At 39.2% G+C, this 19511-nt stretch overlaps 1 protein-coding gene across 2 annotated transcripts in view; it reads left to right on the top strand.

Moving 5' to 3' along the window:
• Positions 1-19511, top strand: part of LOC147738144 (vomeronasal type-2 receptor 26-like) — a 233193-nt gene that overhangs the window by 87482 nt on the left and 126200 nt on the right. The gene's annotated exons all lie outside the window — the stretch shown is intronic.

Raw genomic sequence — 19511 nt, 5'->3', positions numbered from 1 at the left:
GAAATGAAAATAGGTACTTATGAGATTTCTAAAATCTAGGGGTCTGTAGAAATTTGTTTTGTGAAGATCTTAGGTTTCTAGAGGACATGTACCAGGTCAAAAGATTCTTCAAATATTGAGGGCCGGCCCCGTCCAATGACTTAAATGCTAAGGTTCGAGATTTCAATGTAATCCTTCTTTTGACTGGAAGCCAGTGCAGAGTTCTCAAATCGTTGGAGACTGGCGGAGGTCTAGGGATATCCAGCAGCAGTCTAGCTGCCGCATTTTGGAGATGCTGTAACTTTTGTAAGTACTGCGTTTTTAGGTTATCTAGAGGTATGAAAGAACGAACTTTTCTGATTATCTTCAACATGAAAAAGTTTGTAGAGGTGAGGGCGCTAATCTGATTTTTTATGGTCAGATTGTCATCAAAAATAAACTCTACATTTTTTACCTTTGTTGCTGGAACTGTAAGGTCTCCCAGACTTGAAGGCCACCATCTCAGTGTTCAAAAGTAGGTATCTGTACCCAACACGAAAACCTCTGTCTTTCCAGCATTCAATTTTAAGTATTTGGAACGTATCCACTGGTTTGCCTGGGTTATACATCTATTGTGTCGATCTGCAGGCTCTTCCACGTTACTGGAGACTGACACCACTAACTGAGTATCATCAGCGTAAGAGATGACAGAGAAACTCTGTAATAATTTTTTCCAGGGGGGTAACATAGAGATTGAACAGTGTAGGGCTTAAAAAGAGCCCTGTGGCACCCCACATGGAAACATTAATTGCTCAGATGAAAAAGCTCCTGTCTCTACTGATTGGACCCCATTAGCTAGAAATTATTTACCCAGTTTAAGGATTATGCCTCTTATGCCTAAATCTTCAAACCTGTTGGTCAGAAATTGATGATTCACTGTGTAGAAGGCCGCCGATAGATCTAACAGATTCAGAGCGGCCTTACAACCAGCATTCATAATCGATCTGAACTCTTCGGAATCCATGACTAAGGTCGTCTCAGTGCTATGCCCCTCCCGGAATCCATATTCATATGGATCTAAAAGTTCTTTGGAAGAGATGCATGACGTGAGTTGAAAATTTAACACTTTTTCCAATTCCTTTGCCGGGAAGGGAAGTCTAGAGATTAGTCTATAGATGCTGGGATCAGGTGGATCTAAATAGATTTTTTTTCAAATGTGGGAGAATTTAGGCTTTTTTCCAAACATCAGGGAATATACCTGAACTAATGTTCTCTTTACATACAGCCCCCAGTTGTTCACTGATAATTTCAGGCACAAGGTGCTGTATTTTTGGGGGGCATGGGTCAGATGGAGCCCCATATTTAGATGTCTTTAACACCTCAGTGATCTGTTCTGTGAGAGGTGTGGAAAATGAAACAAACAGATTAGATCGGGAGGGAGTAGTGGATGCCGTATAATTTCCATATACAGTTAGGTTATTGTCACTAAAGGACTGTCTCCATTTTGTCCTTGAAAAACTGTGCTAGTTAGTTACAAAATTCAGCACTACTGACATACTGAGGGGCTTTGATAGTTTGACTAGGCTTTTATCTGTCATGAAGAGGTCTTTACTAGAATTCTTTGCCTGCAGAATTTTTGCTGAGAAATTCTTACTTTTCCCTTCTATTATTAGTTTCTTATAGTCAGAGAGTGATTGTGCATATTTTGTTTGTTCTGCTAGGTCATAATTTGCTCCCCACTGCCTCTCCTTTCTTCTGCAGATTTGTTTCTGGACTCTCAATTTATTGGTGAACCAGGGTTCTGAGGGATTTGTCAGCCTAGTGGAAAAGGTCTTTTCAGGAGCTAGAGGATCAACTGCAGCTTTAATCCAGGAAGAAAACCTATGAGCTGCAGTATTCACATCTGTAATCAGGTTTGGCTTTGAACTGGTTAGGGACACTTGTAGTGCAAGGGGGGGGGGTCAATGTTCCTCCAGTCACGACCTTTAGATACTATGCAGGGGTTAAGATGTCTCAGGAAAGCTAAGAAGTAGTCACTGTAAACATTATGGATTTATGGTATGATTATAGGATAGACAGCACTACTGAGACCTTCATATATGGATTTGATGTAAATATCTGTCTAAGAAATGTGCTGCAGCATGGGTAGAGTTCTGGACTACCTGCATCAAGGAAAAACTAGCCATAGTATTGACTAGTGAGGCTGTATCACAGTCCTCATTTCCAAATGATAATTGAAATCCCACAACACTGAAAAATTAGAGGCGTCGATTCTGGATTTAATAAAAGGACTAATAGAAATCACAAAGGAATTTCTTGGACCTGGAGGCCTACATAACAACAGGCCTTTAAAAGTATAGTTTTTGCTTAATGTAATCCGGAACAATAAAACTTCCCAGTCTAGGCTGCCTCCAGCTGCGGTACCAGCAACTTACAGGTTGTCCCTGAAGATGATTGCTAGATTGCTTATCTGCTCAATCTGCTCTGAGAATCGAATAGTCTACTGGAATAGCTACAACCAAATCTGGGTTGACGTTTCGTCCGCCCAGGTTTTGGTGACAAATGCCATGTCAAGCTTATATGTGCCCACCATCTCTGCAAATTCTACTTTGTGTTTTATTAGGGACCGTGCGTTAATGAGCATTCTATGTAAGGGTGGGCGTAGTTGGTGGAATACCACTACAAGGAAATCTGCGGAATTGAATAAAAACTCTGAATTCTGCTCTGTAATGCATACCCTTGGTAAAATGACCAGTAACAATTATTATATGCTAAAATGTATATAATCATCAAACAAAGTGAAAAAGAAAATACAGCAAGCAGTGAGAGAGGTGATGATTTTGATGTCCTCTCTAACCTAGGGAGTGAACAAGCAGATGCCTGAACACAAAGAGCACACCATGATGAACTATTGGTGGTGGTCCCATCCTCCTAGGACCAACCAAACACAGTTTTGGGCAAAAAATACAATGCCAACCAAAGGCCCTGCAAAGCATTATGGGACAATATTCTAAGGTGCAGTGAATATTATAGTATCCAATATCAAAACACTCCTCAAGGGGCAGGCTCTTGGGCTCAGCGGAGAGCTAATACTATACTATTCACGCATTGTCAAAAGTAAGAGCAATTGGAGTTGTTAATCTACTTAAGAAATAGACAGTAAGGTAAGGTAAAGCCCCCGCCGCTCCCTCTGTCTGCGGGTGCTTTGTGTCACTGCTTGCGGCTTCACAGCGCTTTGCACGTTTTATCTTGTGCCTGATGTTCTGTCGGTGTTTGCATAACCGGACAAGGTATGCCAAACTGCTTCCTGGATAGTTTCTGAAGTTGCACAAACTTTCCACGTTTGAAATGTCTCACTGCTCTGCTTTTTTCAGCCTCCCACTGGTTAACTGAGCTCCCCTGACGGGCGTGCACGGGCTGCCACTCGGGCTTTATTCGTACACACTACCAGCCAATATGCCCTATTCTTCAGTCACGTGTTTTCTTTTTCTGGAGCACTCGCTATATTTAAAATCTTAGCACCTCCCTCCACACAGTTGCCGATCAAAAGAAGAGCTCACGTTCATGGCAGCATGCTTTTATTTTCACACATGAACCTTGGTTTAAGTGCTTCAACTCCTCGCCAGGGGAAGTGTGCGCTATATAAATGCAATTACAATACAAACCAAAAAAATCAGTTTCACTTTATGAAAACTTTACTATTCAGCAATACATTTATTATGATTCTGCCTTTTGTTTAATTAACCAAGTGATGTTTGAGCAATGCAAATAATAAAATTAAGATTATCGGTTGTAGTGAATACTTAACGTTGCATGGTGCTGTATGCAACCAGCGTTCTCGGTTTAGTCCTCCACTTTCACCAACAAAGCATTTTGAGAAAACATATCTTTGTGCTTGTTTGTGCTAGAACATTTAATTTAATTTAATAAGTGAGTCTGAGTTTCTCTTGGCGTTGAGACAACGGATAATGAAAGCATCGTAAAGGAGTGGCACCCATCAGCAGCCTGGGTATGGGCGGCGTGCTAAAGCATGCAGCGCAGCTCCTGTTTGCATTAAAGGTATGCTCTTAGCGGTCCATGATGGTTGGTGCTGCTCTTCCTTAAAAGGAAGTGAGGTATCGCTCTGTTTAACCATTAAAGAGGCACCAAAGAGGAGCGACAATGCATTAAACCAATAGGAAAGAAGCAGGTGGGCCAAAAGTCCTTTCCAGTTTTATCTACTACAAGAGGTCTTCCAGACAGTGCATGCACTGTCTAGGCTCGACCTAACCAGAGAAAACAGCTGTTATAGTTACCTGAGTTAACTATAACTTGTGCCCCCGTAATGCACTGCTTATGACCTCATATATTACATCACTCATGACATAATCAGTGACATCACTAATGATATCTCAAATGACAGAACTCATAACCTATGTTTTTTTAGTGAATTTCTAGGATTTTTTAACTAGCAGTCATGGTTGCAGAGTGGTTGAGAAAGGGGGCGTGGCCTCTGACAACTTCTCAGTAATCCTGCTGTGTGGGACTTACTGGAGGTCACAGGAGAGCTAGTTGGCCCCTAAATACTTCATCCCCTAACCAAGAGCATGCCAGGAGGTACGTATGCAGAGTGGTGGTGAAAGGGGGCATGGCCTGCTATCAAAACTATCAGAACTCAGCATCCCTGGGCCCTGAGGCACCGCCAGGCAGATGAACCCCTGCATTTTTGTATAGTAGCCCCTGGGAGGAGGCAGCCCCCAGGACTGCGTGGGGGGGGGCAGAGCTCCCCAACCCATCTTATTTCAGAATAGCCCCAGGGAGGTGGCGGTCCCCGGGGCTGCGGGGGAGCTAGAGGCCCCTCACGCATTTTGATAATAATAAAGCCCCTGGGAAGGTGGTAGTGCCCAGGGCTGCAGATGCCCATGCTTCTTGATTTGTTATTGCCACCAGGACCTGGCCCATGCAGGGGCCTAAAGTAAACAAAGTTTGGGACCCTGCGCTTTGTTTTGTTTTTTATTTTCTGCCGGATTTGTCGATCTACTGCGAATCCCAACAAAATTATTTTTACATAAATGATTCTTTTTGCACTAGCATCCCTCTGGGACTCCCTGAACAGGCCTAGGAGGTCAGGGGGTTTCTACCCTGCCCTATTGTCTTGTTGGCTGTCAACACTTCATGGTTTGAAATGTTGACAACCAATCAGATCTCAAGCATGAGATCCGGAGGGTTTGCAGATCCATCGCAGCCACAGTTTTATATCACAGAAGCTTCAAATTTCTCAGGAACTACTGAACAATTTTCGACAAAAAGGCTCTCTGGACCAAGAGCTACCTTTCCGCCAAATTTGGTGTAAATCCATTCAGAAGTTCAGGCTATAGCTGCGTCAATAGTTTCCAATGGAAATAAACATGGAGAAAAACTGTTTTGAGTCCCTCCTTTTTAATTGGCCCCCACTTGAGGTATCACAGACAGCAGCTGACATGACCGCCCCATTAGTTTTGAAAATTTCGCGAAGAATTGTCAAACAGGGCCAAAGTTATTGGCAAATCAAAAAACGCTTTTCCTATGCAACCTAGGTCTTAACTACAACTACTTACTGGCGACTGTATGTATGTGTATATATGTATATTATTTATTTTATTTATTTATTTATTAAACATTTTTCTATAGCGCGAACAAGACCCTTAGGTATCAGAGCGCTTAACATTACAAGAGGGATAATAGAGTCCATCTTGTATAACAAGATTCTATTAGGCAATTTTGGTTTGGAAATGATATCACACTAGGTTAACAAGGATTACAAGTTTACCAAAAATAAACAATGACCTGAAGTAGGTTAGATAGTTAATATATGTGGTGTAATAGGTCTTCCTGTATATGATTGTTTCAATGAGACTTTTCCTGTGCCATCTATGTTCTCTATACAAGGGTATATCTTGGACGACTCTGGTTCAAGTAGTTAGTGCCGAGCTATCATTTCTATGGAAGGAATATACTCATAAGAAAGATCTTGGTTTCCCTCTTAAAAATTGCTGAGTTTTGAATTTTTCTGATATTTGGGGGAAGTTAGTTCCAAATTCTAGGGGCCGCTCCAGAGAACGCTCTATCATAAAGTTTTTTTCTTCCTGAAGATGAGTGGTCTCAGCACCAGCTCCTTGACACTCCTGGCTGGTCTGTTTCCTCCAGATATTTCAATTTTTTGTGCGAGGTATCTCAGAGTATTGAAATGAAGCGCTTTGTGGGTGACACATGCCATCTTTAGCTGAATTCTGGCTTCGCAAGGTAGCCAGTTCAATGCTTTCAGGTGAGGGGAGATATGATAAAATTTCCTCGTTCCTGTGATAAGTCTTGCCGCTGCATTGAGGCATGCTTTTAATGGAGCCGTGGAAATTTTTGGTAGCCCAGCCAATGTTGTACTCCCATATTCAATCCTCGAAATGACCAATGATTGCACTGCTAGTTTTAGATCCGCTTCAGATAAAAATGGTTTCATTTTTCTTAAGTAATTCAGATGAAAATGGGCGCTTTTTGCCATTGCTTGATGTGGGCTTTCATGTTGAGGTTCTCGTCCAGTGCGATTCCTAGTGATTTCGCTGAGTCAACTAGGGTGGGGGTGCAGTTTAACGCCGTGATCAGTTTAGACCATTCCTTCACTACCGACTGTTTCTTATGAGGTGAAATTAGTAAAAATTCAGTTTTATGAGCATTTAGCTTCAGATGATTGATAGATAACTGTTTTAGTGTCATTTTTAGGGCCTCGTTCATTACATTGATGTCTTCCAAGGATGTGATCTTGAAGTATATCTGCGTGTCATCCACGTACATGTGGTAGGATATTTTGGCATTTCGGAGAATTTTCGTAAGGGGTTCGATATACAGGTTAAACAGTGACGGAGATAATGTAGATCCTTGCGGGACTCCAATATGTTAGGGCATAAAGGAGATAGAGCTTGGTTTACCAGGAATCTTTGGGTTCTATTCTGTAGGAAGGATTCAAACCATTTAAGCACAATGCCAGATATTCCCATCCTTTCATGTAGTCTGTTCAAAAGTTTTTCATGATTAACCGTGTCAAATGCAGATGAGAGGTCGAGGAGTACAAGCAGACAAGTTCAATTGTTATCTAGTGCCTGAAGAGCATCATCGACAATGTGTAATATCGCCGTTTCCGTACTGTGTCCTGTTCTGAATCCTGATTGGCAGTCATCCAATTGTGAGAAATTGTCGATGTATTGGCTCAATTGGATTTGCACACACTTCTCTATTAGTTTGGCAAGAAGAGGGATGTTGGTAACTGGGCGATAATTATTCAGATCTGCAGGGTTCACTGTAGATTTTTTGATAATCTGGACTACTTGACCTGTTTTTAGGCAATCTGGAAGGTTCCCCTGGGATAAGGAGGCGTTTATGATTTCTGTCTAGATTGGGATCGCTGAATAGCTGATTTCTTTCAGGCATTTTGTTGGTAGAGGGTCATTGTAGTGATTGTTGGGTTTGATGTCAGATAGCGTTTTGGCAATGCTATTCTGATCTAGTAGTTTGAACGTGTCCCATTGTGCCTTGTTTTTCTTCAAATTATCCACACTTTTCTCTGTGGTACTGATCAATGAAGGTGTGTGGAGTTCAAGGTTGTTCGCTGCGTTTCTGAGTTCTCTTTCCAGCGTGTCAGCTTTGTCTGAGAAAAAGGTTGCAAATTCTTTGCAGCTTAGTTGTGTATTTGTGACTTCTTGAGCCGATTTGGCCAGTTTATTTGATTGTTGTTTTCTAATCTCAAAAAGTTTCCGTGGTTTGTTTTTGGCGTTATCCAGTTCAGATCTTATAAACTCCTTCTTGGATTTGAGGATCTTTTTGTTTTAATCATTTCTGATTTTTCTGAGGGATTTCAGTTCAGGAGATGATGGGTGTTGTCTCCATTTTCTTTCTGCCAGTCTCAATTTCCTCCAGTCTTCATTCAATGTCCCATTGAACCATGGGTTTTTTACCTTATCTGTAACTCTTTCCAGTTTTAGTGGTATGGTGGCGTTGACTATTTTTTTTACTGTAGTAGTGTAGTGATTAGTTAAATCATTCACATTCTGTAAGTTGTGAGGTATATTTAGGTCTTTCTTGCAGCATTCTATTAATAATTCCATATTTACATCTCTGGTGTCTCGCATCCATCTTTTGGTTTTCATAGGTTGTGTGCTCTTTGTCTTCTTCCATGTGGGTATCAGGAAGGTTATGGCATGGTGATCTGACCAGTCGCATGGCTCTATTAAGAGGACTGAAGTATAATCTTTTTTGGAAATTATCCAATCCAATGTAGCTCCTTTCGTATGAGTTGGTTGTGTGCATGCTTGGGATAGGTTTAGTTCTGATAAAAAGTCTTTAAGAGTGTTGACCTGTTTGTCATTGTTGTCATTCCAGCGTAGATTAAAATCCCCAAGATATATGTTATTTGCTTCAGAGTTGGAGTTAGATGTGATGATCTCCATTAGCTGCTCTATGAAGGTCATATTATTACCTGGTGGGTGATAAAGGGCGTGCAAGTTGCATTCCTGATTGTTAGCCGATCTTAAATTGAGACCTAGATATTTGCAGGATTCTAGTGGGTTGGAATGAATTTGGACAACTGTTATATCCTGCTCTTCCTCTATCTTTGTCCCTCCTTAGTGTTAGTGTCTGCTTGTCTATGCCATGTCTCTGTGATGTCATCCATGATTCTACCTGTTGCTATTCAAGGGATTTATCAGTTACCTGGAGGCTGAGCAGGAAGTTATCTGCTCCTGGTGGGGTTTCTTACCATATTACATTCCTACCTGAATGCTGTACCTTCTATCTAATCTCAAGAATAAATATACTACATGAACATTACAACAAGGACCCTTCATCTTTATTTTATTGAATTTAACAACAACTTCAAGATTTGAACGGTGAATGCAGGCTATACCACCCCCTGGCTTTTTTAGCCTATCAAGTCTCACAATATTATAATGAGGGGGCACCAGTAGATCCATGACTGGGGACTAGGATTCTGATAGCCAAGTTTCTGTAAAGATTGTTATGTCTATGTCCTGATTAATGATGAGATCAGCTATGTCAGAAGCATGTTTGGTTGCTGACCGACAGTTAATCAGTAGGCATTTTAGTGTTTTCCCTGTTATGCTTGGGTTCAGATTTAGCCAGTCAGTGGTTAGCTGGACTTGTTGAAGATTGTTAAGGTTAGGTTTCCTCTTATTCATTCTCGATGTTCTGTTTGCATCAATCAGGACTGTTTTAATTTCCTCCCCTCCACTGCTGACATTAGATTCATAATCCCGGAGTAAGGATAGGATTTCTTCCTTCAGTAGATATTTGTGATTCCTATCGGGTCTATTTGTCTGTACGCTAATGGCATCGCCCTGTTATTGCTTTTTCTTTGGGATTGATATAGTAGGTCTTGGATGTGCTCAACTTTGGACTGAGTGTTCTATGAAATGTCGCAAAGTTTTTCTATCGTTTAAAGGGTGCTTAGTATGTCACGGGACATGTCGCCCATTTGTGTTTGGAGCTCTATCATTTTTCTCAGGGCCTGGGGTGACATCTTATGAATGTTCATCTGTTTATTTCGTGATTCAAATTTATTGTTCCCGTATTTACGTTTTGAATTCTTCGTCAGGGTATTCTTTTTTTTGCCATGAGATCGGTTGTCTATTATATTGTTCATTGACTTAGTGGATGTGCTATCTATGCTTTGTGGTCCTAGTTTCATGCTAGTAGTAAGTACAGTACGAGTGGTTCTTAGAGGCTTTTGTGAAGAATTACTTTGCGGTGTGTAAGGGGTAGCCTTTTCCATATCAGAACTTTCTAGGTTTTCAATGGGTGTTCTGTTCATTAGAGATGTTCCGTCATTGGGGGGAGGTGTTGACTCTTCCCTCTAGAGAGGTTCTGTATTGCTTATCACATGACGTGTAAACATTTCTGTTCTCTCTATCTCAATCCCAAGTGTTGGGTCTCCTAATTCAAGTGTGTCTCCTAGAAGCATAGACTATATATATATATATATATATTACCTACTGGCGGTCGCCAGTAGGTAGTTATAGTTAGGATTTTTTTCAATGTTAAATCTCAAAATTCTATTTGGAATAACTTTGGCACCGGTTGACGAATCTGCCTGAAAATTTCCTGAAAATGGCCTCGTCGAGCTCCGGTTCTTCCTTGAAAGTTTGGGGGGGATACGTCAAGCGGGGGCCGAGATAAAAGGGGGGTCCCAAAACACGTTTTCCCCATGTTAATTTCCATAGGGCAGTCGATTTCACTTTTAGCCCGAACGGCTGAATGGATTTCCACCAAACTTGGCAAAATTGTAGGGACTGGTAGCCCGATGTGCCTTTGCTATGTCTCAAGATATGTGCTGCAGTGGATTTTGAGTAATTTAGGTTAAAAAAAATATATATATCTATAGGCGCTCTCCGGTGCACGCACCGGAGAGCGCCCCAGGCGCGCCACGCGACTTGAGCGCAGAAAGCTGATTGGCTCTCAGTTGTCTGTAAACATTCTAAACAGTCCGGAGCGGCCGCCATCTTGTGTCTCGGTAGGATCGAGACACGAGAGGTGGCCAAAACAAAGGGGGAAATGACCATAAGGGGGCAGAGTAGACACCCCCTGTACCCCTAGGTTTGATGTGGGGGCCATTAAAGGGCCCCGCGGGGTCTCACCCTTTTTTTTTTTTCGATTTTCGCGGGGGAAGCGCCTGGTACGCGCACCGGGAGCGTATCAAGCAGGGTACTATGGAAAAATAATCACTTCAAAAAATTGAATGTTTATTAATTTTTTTTTAATTTTTTTTTTATTTTATGTAAGTACCTACATGTAGGTACCAATGAAGAGACTTAAATTTAATGTACACCATCTCCTTTGTAGACATCTTGCATGTTGTTATTGTATTTTTTGTGGTATATGGAATTCATAACATAGTCTGTCTGGAAAGCAGAAACAGATCTTTTAAGCAGTCCATGAGAATTTCTAGGGGATCATGAGTAGTCTATCCTGCTCCCTTATGAAAATGAGGTGTAAAATATTCATATGAGATAATATAGTGGGAGAAAGGTAGTAACTATGAGTAAACTTACTATGTAACAGAAAAATAGTTCAACAGTATACTATAAGTCTCACTTTATATTTTAAATATTTTTGGTAATACTTTATGAATTACATATCAAAATGAATATTGTCTCAAACAATTTGAAATTATTAAATATAAATTTATTCCTCTGATTCTTTTTCATAATTTAATAAAATTTCTAACATAATATTGTCTGGAATTTCCTCATAATTGTAAGTACATGATTCCATTTCTTCCAAACATTCTATTAACTGTTCATCCAAAGAGTCATCCATGAAATCTACTTCATCTTTTTGCTCTTCTGGTTTTTCCACCTTTATTTTGATAGAAGTAACATTTGCTTGATTTTCTCCTTCCATTTTCTTTCTGAAAATTGCATACAAATTAACTATATTAGTAGAGTTAGGGTACTGTATACCAGAGAAGCCTAACTCAATCCATAACTATTACAGAGAAGTCTATCTCAATCTATAACTATTACAGAGGGATAGTATATAACTAACAGAATATTTTTCAGAAATTAACTTAAAGTGTACAATATACTTCCATAATAACAATTTACCTTGGAGAAATCAGTTGAAGTTGTCAGTGTAATTTGTTCTCGAATGTACTTCTGGAAGCAGTAGTCAAAATGGCTGTGTTTCCCTCTATTCTTTTATATATATTCTTGTACTTAACCAATGAAACGTCAGGAAATAATCGTAGAAAATGAAAGAAACTTTTTAATTGGTTGTAAATTCTAACATTTCATATGTGTTTTTGTCATGTAATTTACCTCAGGATATTTAGACAGGCCTGTAGCCTAAATGTCTCAATGGAATTCCACCAAGTTTGGGTAAATGGTAGGGACTGCTATGTAGTAGGGCCTATTCTATATTTGATGAAAGTGTCTCCAGTGGTTTTTTTGTAAATTGCTTTCCCACCTTTTTTTATCGAGCGCTTACCGGTGCGCGCTCCTTTACGCGCACTGGCAGCGTTACGGGAGTCCTCCATTTTGTGTTTCGGTACAATCGAGACACAAGATGGAGGGTAAACAATGTTCGGTATGGGTAGAAGGGGGCACGGTAGAGACTTCTTGACCCTCTAGGTTTTCTGAGGGGGGCTTAGGAGGCTCATAAACGTAAAAAAAAAAAAAAATCTTTAATTTTCCACGGGGGGAGCGCCTGGTACGCGCACCGTTAAGCGTCCAGGAAAGCGTACTATGGTGAAAAATAGTGAAAAAAGTTAGAAAAAGATAAACGTTTTGAATGATCAGAGGTAGGGTAGCTCTGAAAAGAGCTTTTGGGTTTTGTGGTTGATTTAGGTACCTACAAGTAGGTTCCAATGCACATTCCTAAATTCAGGAGGAATATTCTATTCCCTTCATCTGAGAAGTGCACACCATCTCCTCTGTAGATGTCTTGCATGTTGTAACGCAAGTTATTATTGTATATTGAACCCATTCCATAGTCTCTCATGTAAGCAGAAACAGATTTATTCACATGTTTCCGTGCTTTCGCAAATTGTGGACAAAATTGGTTGGACCAGTTCCATTTCTGTCTTTGGCATATATTGGAATATACCAAGGCAGTTTGTGGAAAAAGTGTCATTAATTGATCAAAGGTGTCCTTTAAAAGCATTTCCAGACCAACCCCAGTCATAGTGCCTAAATCATTTCCACCACAGTGCACTATTAAGAGGTCAGGTTTTGGCAAATGCATAAAGGTTTTCACCAATGGTATCAATTGGTGACATTTTAATCCTCTCTGGCCAATCCACTTGATTTCCACATTTGATAAATCAAGGTTGTGAAAATGTCTGCTATCTGCATACCTTTGAGCCCAGTGGATGTAGCTGTGTCTAAGGATCCAGACAGAAAACATGATGAGAGAAGGTTCTGATGCAGTCAGATGATGTGTGGGAATGAAATGGCAGTTGGAACAGTAGGAGTTTACAAAAAAATAATTGTGGAGTTTCACTGCTTTTGAATCAGAAGCAATGATTGGTGGATTCAGATAGTTGAAAACTTAAAGTTAGGGTGCATGGTTGTGTTGTGTTAAAGAAGCAATTTGAATGGTTAAAAAAAGTCACTAAAAGCTAAAATACTCTGGATAGGCTGGTGTATTGAGAGGTCAAACATCCTTGCTGAATTAATTTGCAACATTGTACAATAAACTTTTGAACCTGAGAGTTCAGTTAGGAGGGAGTTGCTATGGAAACAGATAGAAAGATCTGAGAGGGGGAAGGGTGTTGGATTGAAAATAGTGAGGGAAAACTTTTGATTGGTTGAATTAAGGCATATGTGTACAAAGTTAGAGATTTTCTATGCCAGTCTTGGTTTCAGTGTATTGAGTGCACACTTTTTGCTCTGCTAAAGAGAAATTGGTGTGTGTGTCTGACACTGTTTTCAATCTCCCAAAGCTTTTGTAAAGGTAAGTAATGATTTATTTAATTTAGATAGAGACTTGTTTGCTCTATGGAGAATATTTAGAAGCAGATAGTTATGTTTTAGAAGTCAAATGGTATGCTAGTATATAAGTCCTGTGTTGTGTTTCTTATATGTTATTGAAAAATCGATTTTGGGGTGCAATTGATTGGTATTTGCATTTGGCCCTTTTTTATGATTGCCTTGTGCAGCTGATGCATCACTTTAAACATGGGTAATAAGTGACACACTGGTGGCGCAAGGACTTCATAAATAAGGCTCTGACTTTGTTTGCTGTTGATTTGATTTTGGATTTTTGATAATGCTTGATATCAACATTTGAAAGATAAAGGATTTGTATTTGGGGAAACAGTGATGTTTCAAAAGTGATATTCTGTGCTTGTACATAGGTTGTGCGCAGTATTTTTTAAATGTTATTCAAAAATCGATTTTTGGGTGCAATTGATTGGTATTTGCATTTGGCCCTTTTTTATGATTGCCTTATGCAACTGGTGCATCACTTTATACATGGGAAATAAGTGACACTCTTGTGGCGCAAGACCTTCATAAATAAGGCCCTGACTTTGTTTGCTGATATTGAGTGGTTGTACATAGGTTCTGCGCAGTGTTTCTTACATGTTATTCAAAAATCGATTTTTGGGTGCAATTGATTGGTATTTGCTTTTAGCCCTTTTTTATGATTGCCTTGTGCAGCTGATGCATCACTTTAAACATGGGTAATAAGTGACGCACTGGTGGCGCAAGGCTTTCATAAATAAGGCTCTGACTTTGTTTGCTGTTGATTTGATTTTGGATTTTTGATAATGCTTGATATCAACATTTGAAAGATAAAGGATTTGTATTTGGGGAAACAGTGATGTTTCAAAAGTGATATTCTGTGCTTGTACATAGGTTGTGCGCAGTATTTTTTAAATGTTATTCAAAAATCGATTTTTGGGTGCGATTGATTGGTATTTGCATTTGGCCCTTATTTATGATTGCCTTGTGCAACTGGTGCATCACTTTATACATGGGAAATAAGTGACACTCTTGTGGCGCAAGATCTTCATAAATAAGGACCTGACTTTGTTTGCTGATATTGAGTGGTTGTACATAGGTTCTGCGCAGTGTTTCTTACATGTTATTCAAAAATCGATTTTTGGGTGCAATTGATTGGTATTTGCATTTGGCCCTTTTTTATGATTGCCTTGTGCAGCTGATAGATCACTTTAAACATGGGTAATAAGTGACGCACTGGTGGCGCAAGGCTTTCTTAAATAAGGCTCTGACTTTGTTTGCTGTTGATTTGTTTTTGGATTTTTGATAATGCTTGATATCAACATTTGAAAGATAAAGGATTTGTATTTGGGGAAACAGTGACGTTTCAAAAGTGATATTCTGTGCTTGTACATAGGTTGTGCGCAGTATTTTTTAAATGTTATTCAAAAATCGATTTTTGGGTGCAATTGATCGGTATTTGCATTTGGCCCTTTTTTATGATTGCCTTGTGCAACTGGTGCATCACTTTATACATGGGAAATAAGTGACACTCTTGTGGCGCAAGACCTTCATAAATAAGGCCCTGACTTTGTTTGCTGATATTGAGTGGTTGTACATAGGTTCTGCGCAGTGTTTCTTACATGTTATTCAAAAATCGATTTTTGGGTGCAATTGATTGGTATTTGCATTTGGCCCTTTTTTATGATTGCCTTGTGCAGCTGATGCATCACTTTAAACATGGGTAATAAGTGATGCACTGGTGGCGCAAGACCTTCATAAATAAGGCCCTGACTTTGTTTGCTGATATTGAGTGGTTGTACATAGGTTCTGCGCAGTGTTTCTTACATGTTATTCAAAAATCGATTTTTGGGTGCAATTGATTAGTATTTGCATTTGGCCCTTTTTTATGATAGCCTTATGCAACTGGTGCATCACTTTATACATGGGAAATAAGTGACACTCTTGTGGCGCAAGACCTTCATAAATAAGGCCCTGACTTTGTTTGCTGATATTGAGTGGTTGTACATAGGTTCTGCGCATTGTTTCTTACATGTTATTCAAAAATCGATTTTTGGGTGCAATTGATTGGTATTTGCATTTGGCCCTTTTTTATGATTGCCTTGTGCAGCTGATGCATCACTTTAAACATGGGTAATAAGTGACGCACTGGTGGCGCAAGGCCTTTATAAATAAGGCCCTGACTTTGTTTGCTGATATTGAGTGGTTGTACATAGGTTCTGCGCAGTGTTTCTTACATGTTATTCAAAAATCGATTTTTTGGTGCAATTGATTGGTATTTGCATTTGGCCCTTTTTTATGATTGCCTTGTGCAGCTGATGCATCACTTTATACATGGGTAATAAGTGACGCACTGGTGGCGCAAGGCCTTTATAAATAAGGCCCTGACTTTGTTTGCTGATATTGAGTGGTTGTACATAGGTTCTGCGCAGTGTTTCTTACATGTTATTCAAAAATCGATTTTTGGGTGCAATTGATTGGTATTTGCATTTGGCCCTTTTTTATGATTGCCTTATGCAGCTGATGCATCACTTTAAACATGGGTAATAAGTGATGCACTGGTGGCGCAAGGCCTTTATAAATAAGGCCCTGACTTTGTTTGCTGATATTGAGTGGTTGTACATAGGTTCTGCGCAGTGTTTCTTACATGTTATTCAAAAATTGATTTTTGGGTGCAATTGATTGGTATTTGCATTTGGCCCTTTTTTATGATTGCCTTGGGCAGCTGATGCATCACTTGAAACATGGGTAATAAGTGACGCACTGGTGGCGCAAGGCCTTTATAAATAAGGCCCTGACTTTGTTTGCTGATATTGTGTGGTTGTACATAGGTTCTGCGCAGTGTTTCTTACATGTTATTCAAAAATCGATTTTTGGGTGCAATTGATTAGTATTTGCATTTGGCCCTTTTTTATGATTGCCTTATGCAACTGGTGCATCACTTTATACATGGGTAATAAGTGACGCACTGGTGGCGCAAGGCCTTTATAAATAAGGCCCTGACTTTGTTTGATGATATTGAGTGGTTGTACATAGGTTCTGCGCAGTGTTTCTTACATGTTATTCAAAAATCGATTTTTGGGTGCAATTGATTGGTATTTGCATTTGGCCCTTTTTTATGATTGCCTTGTGCAGCTGATGCATCACTTTAAACATGGGTAATAAGTGACGCACTGGTGGCGCAAGGCCTTTATAAATAAGGCCCTGACTTTGTTTGCTGATATTGAGTGGTTGTACATAGGTTCTAAGCAGTGTTTCTTACATGTTATTCAAAAATCGATTTTTGGGTGCAATTGATTGGTATTTGCATTTGGCCCTTTTTTATGATTGCCTTATGCAATTGGTGCATCACTTTATACATGGGTAATAAGTGACGCACTGGTGGCGCAAGGCCTTTATAAATAAGGCCCTGACTTTGTTTGATGATATTGAGTGGTTGTACATAGGTTCTGCGCAGTGTTTCTTACATGTTATTCAAAAATCGATTTTTGGGTGCAATTGATTGGTATTTGCATTTGGCCCTTTTTTATGATTGCCTTGTGCAGCTGATGCATCACTTTAAACATGGGTAATAAGTGACGCACTGGTGGCGCAAGGCCTTTATAAATAAGGCCCTGACTTTGTTTGCTGATATTGAGTGGTTGTACATAGGTTCTGCGCAGTGTTTCTTACATGTTATTCAAAAATCGATTTTTGGGTGCAATTGATTGGTATTTGCATTTGGCCCTTTTTTATGATTGGCTTGTGCAACTGGTGCATCACTTTATACATGGGTAATAAGTGACGCACTGGTGGCGCAAGGCCTTTATAAATAAGGCCCTGACTTTGTTTGCTGATATTGAGTGGTTGTACATAGGTTCTGCGCAGTGTTTCTTACATGTTATTCAAAAATCGATTTTTGGGTGCAATTGATTGGTATTTGCATTTGGCTCTTTTTTATGATTGCCTTGTGCAGCTGATGCATCACTTTAAACATGGGTAATAAGTGACGCACTGGTGGCGCAAGACCTTCATAAATAAGGCCCTGACTTTGTTTGCTGATATTGAGTGGTTGTACATAGGTTCTGCGCAGTGTTTCTTACATGTTATGCAAAAATCGATTTTTGGGTGCAATTCATTGGTGTTTTCATTTGGCCCTTTTTTATGATTGCCTTGTGCAGCTTATGCATCACTTTAAACATGGGTAATAAGTGACGCACTGGTGGCGCAAGGCCTTTATAAATAAAGCCCTGAGTTGCTATTGTATAAACTTAAATATGTTGCAATTTATTGTTTATATTGTTTGCTTTTTAACATTACTTTGTTGTTTGCTAATAGTGGTCTTTCATGTGTTTTTTTAACAGAACAACAGATTCAAATCAACTTCTGAAAAGCAAGCAAAAATGCCTTCAAGGCAAAGAATTATCAAAAATACCATACGGAAAAGGAGAACATCAACAACAGAGTTTATGGAATCCTCTTCAACAACTACTTCAAAAAACACCAGAAAAGCTTCTGGTAAGCCAATTAAGTCTTTTCTTCGCAACATATGTCGTAGAAAAAAAAATGATATTGCTAATGTGAATATACAGAAAAAGTCAACAAATCTAAAAAGGAAGGAGAGGCCCACAAAAAATGTCTCCATTGGAGCAGGAGAGAAGAGAATGGATAGCAATAGAAGGGTAAATCTTTTTAGGGACATTCGTAGGCGAATGTTTCGCAATAGGGTAGTTTTATATTTGCTAAAAAATGATAAGAAAAGTAAACTGAGAGCTGCTTTTTACAAGAAAAAGAAAAGTGTAGAAAAGATTGTTGATCAGGCTTTTGAAGTTAAGAAAAAATTATTTATTTTAATAATCAATAGAATTAGGATACTTAATAAGGCCATTGATGTTTTCAAATCGAACAGTAGATGGAAAAGAATTATTAATCGGAGTAATTTTTGTGAAGTATTTTCTGGTGAATGGATGCATAGTTTAAGTTCTGAGCCTTTTTTCAATGAGGAGAGTTACTTTCAGGAAAATGATTTGGTGCATGCAGTTGACACCAGTGGTCGAGCATATGAGGTGAAAGATGGTTGTGGATGGAAAAAGAGAAACTTGTATCTAGAGATGCAGAAGAGGTGTTAGCTGATGAAGTTTTAGGGAGACGTACTAAGGGCCCAGTGTACACATGGAAATGCAGTAGTATTTGTAGTGTGCGACAGGAATCAATCGATTTGCTTCTCAATTTCTTACGTACATATAGTAAGAAAAGTCTCAAACAAAAAACGAAGATCCTGCAAGAGTTAGATTCTTGCAGAGTGAGAGAAAGCACAGGTTTGCATGGGCATTCACTAGCTTGTCTTTCTAGAAAAGTTTGTCGGAGTGTTTTTCATCATTTTAGGATGTTAGCAGTGCATCATAATAACGTGAGGAAATTAGTGACAAAGTTGTATTATGCAAAAAGTCCCGCACTTAAGCTTAAACAGTTAAACAGTGCTCTTTTGCATGGATCTGAAGTGGATGTGAAGACTATTTGTGAAGAAATTGAGTTTTGTTATTTTGGGAACAAAGAGGACAGTGTAGAAATAGATATAGTAATGGATGGTAATGCAGAAGATAATGGACAGATTTCAAGTATTGAAAAGTTTGATGAGGAAATTATCAAGTTTAAGGTGAAATCAAGTGAAAGGCCTAATTTAACTTGTGTATGTTGTCGACGGACTCATTATAAGATTCAGACTAGGTTAGTTGATTTATATGCAAAAAGTGAATTGGAAAATAATAGTGAATGGAAGGATTTTGTAAGTTATTTGTTGGTGGAGAATTCTTTTGATTTGAGTTTGGATCAGCGTATTTATAATTATTGTTTAATTAAATTAAATGAAAATAAAATGCCTGCTAGAGCAGTTTATAATAATCTTCAGTTGATAGATATTCCTTCTGAATTGATGGATCTAAATACTTATGAATCTATTTTGATTCAATGTGTCCATCCTTTTCAGGCTATTGTACGCATGGAGCCTAAGACAGGGAAATTGCCTGCATCAGATTTACTGAGAGGATTAAAGGGAAGAGTTGTTTATTTGCCTCTAGATGTAAAGAAAAA

This window comes from Lissotriton vulgaris, chromosome 1_1 (assembly GCF_964263255.1).
Source record: "Lissotriton vulgaris chromosome 1_1, aLisVul1.2, whole genome shotgun sequence".
Lineage (NCBI taxonomy): Eukaryota > Metazoa > Chordata > Amphibia > Caudata > Salamandridae > Lissotriton > Lissotriton vulgaris.
This window is presented reverse-complemented; position numbering and strand designations above follow the sequence as displayed.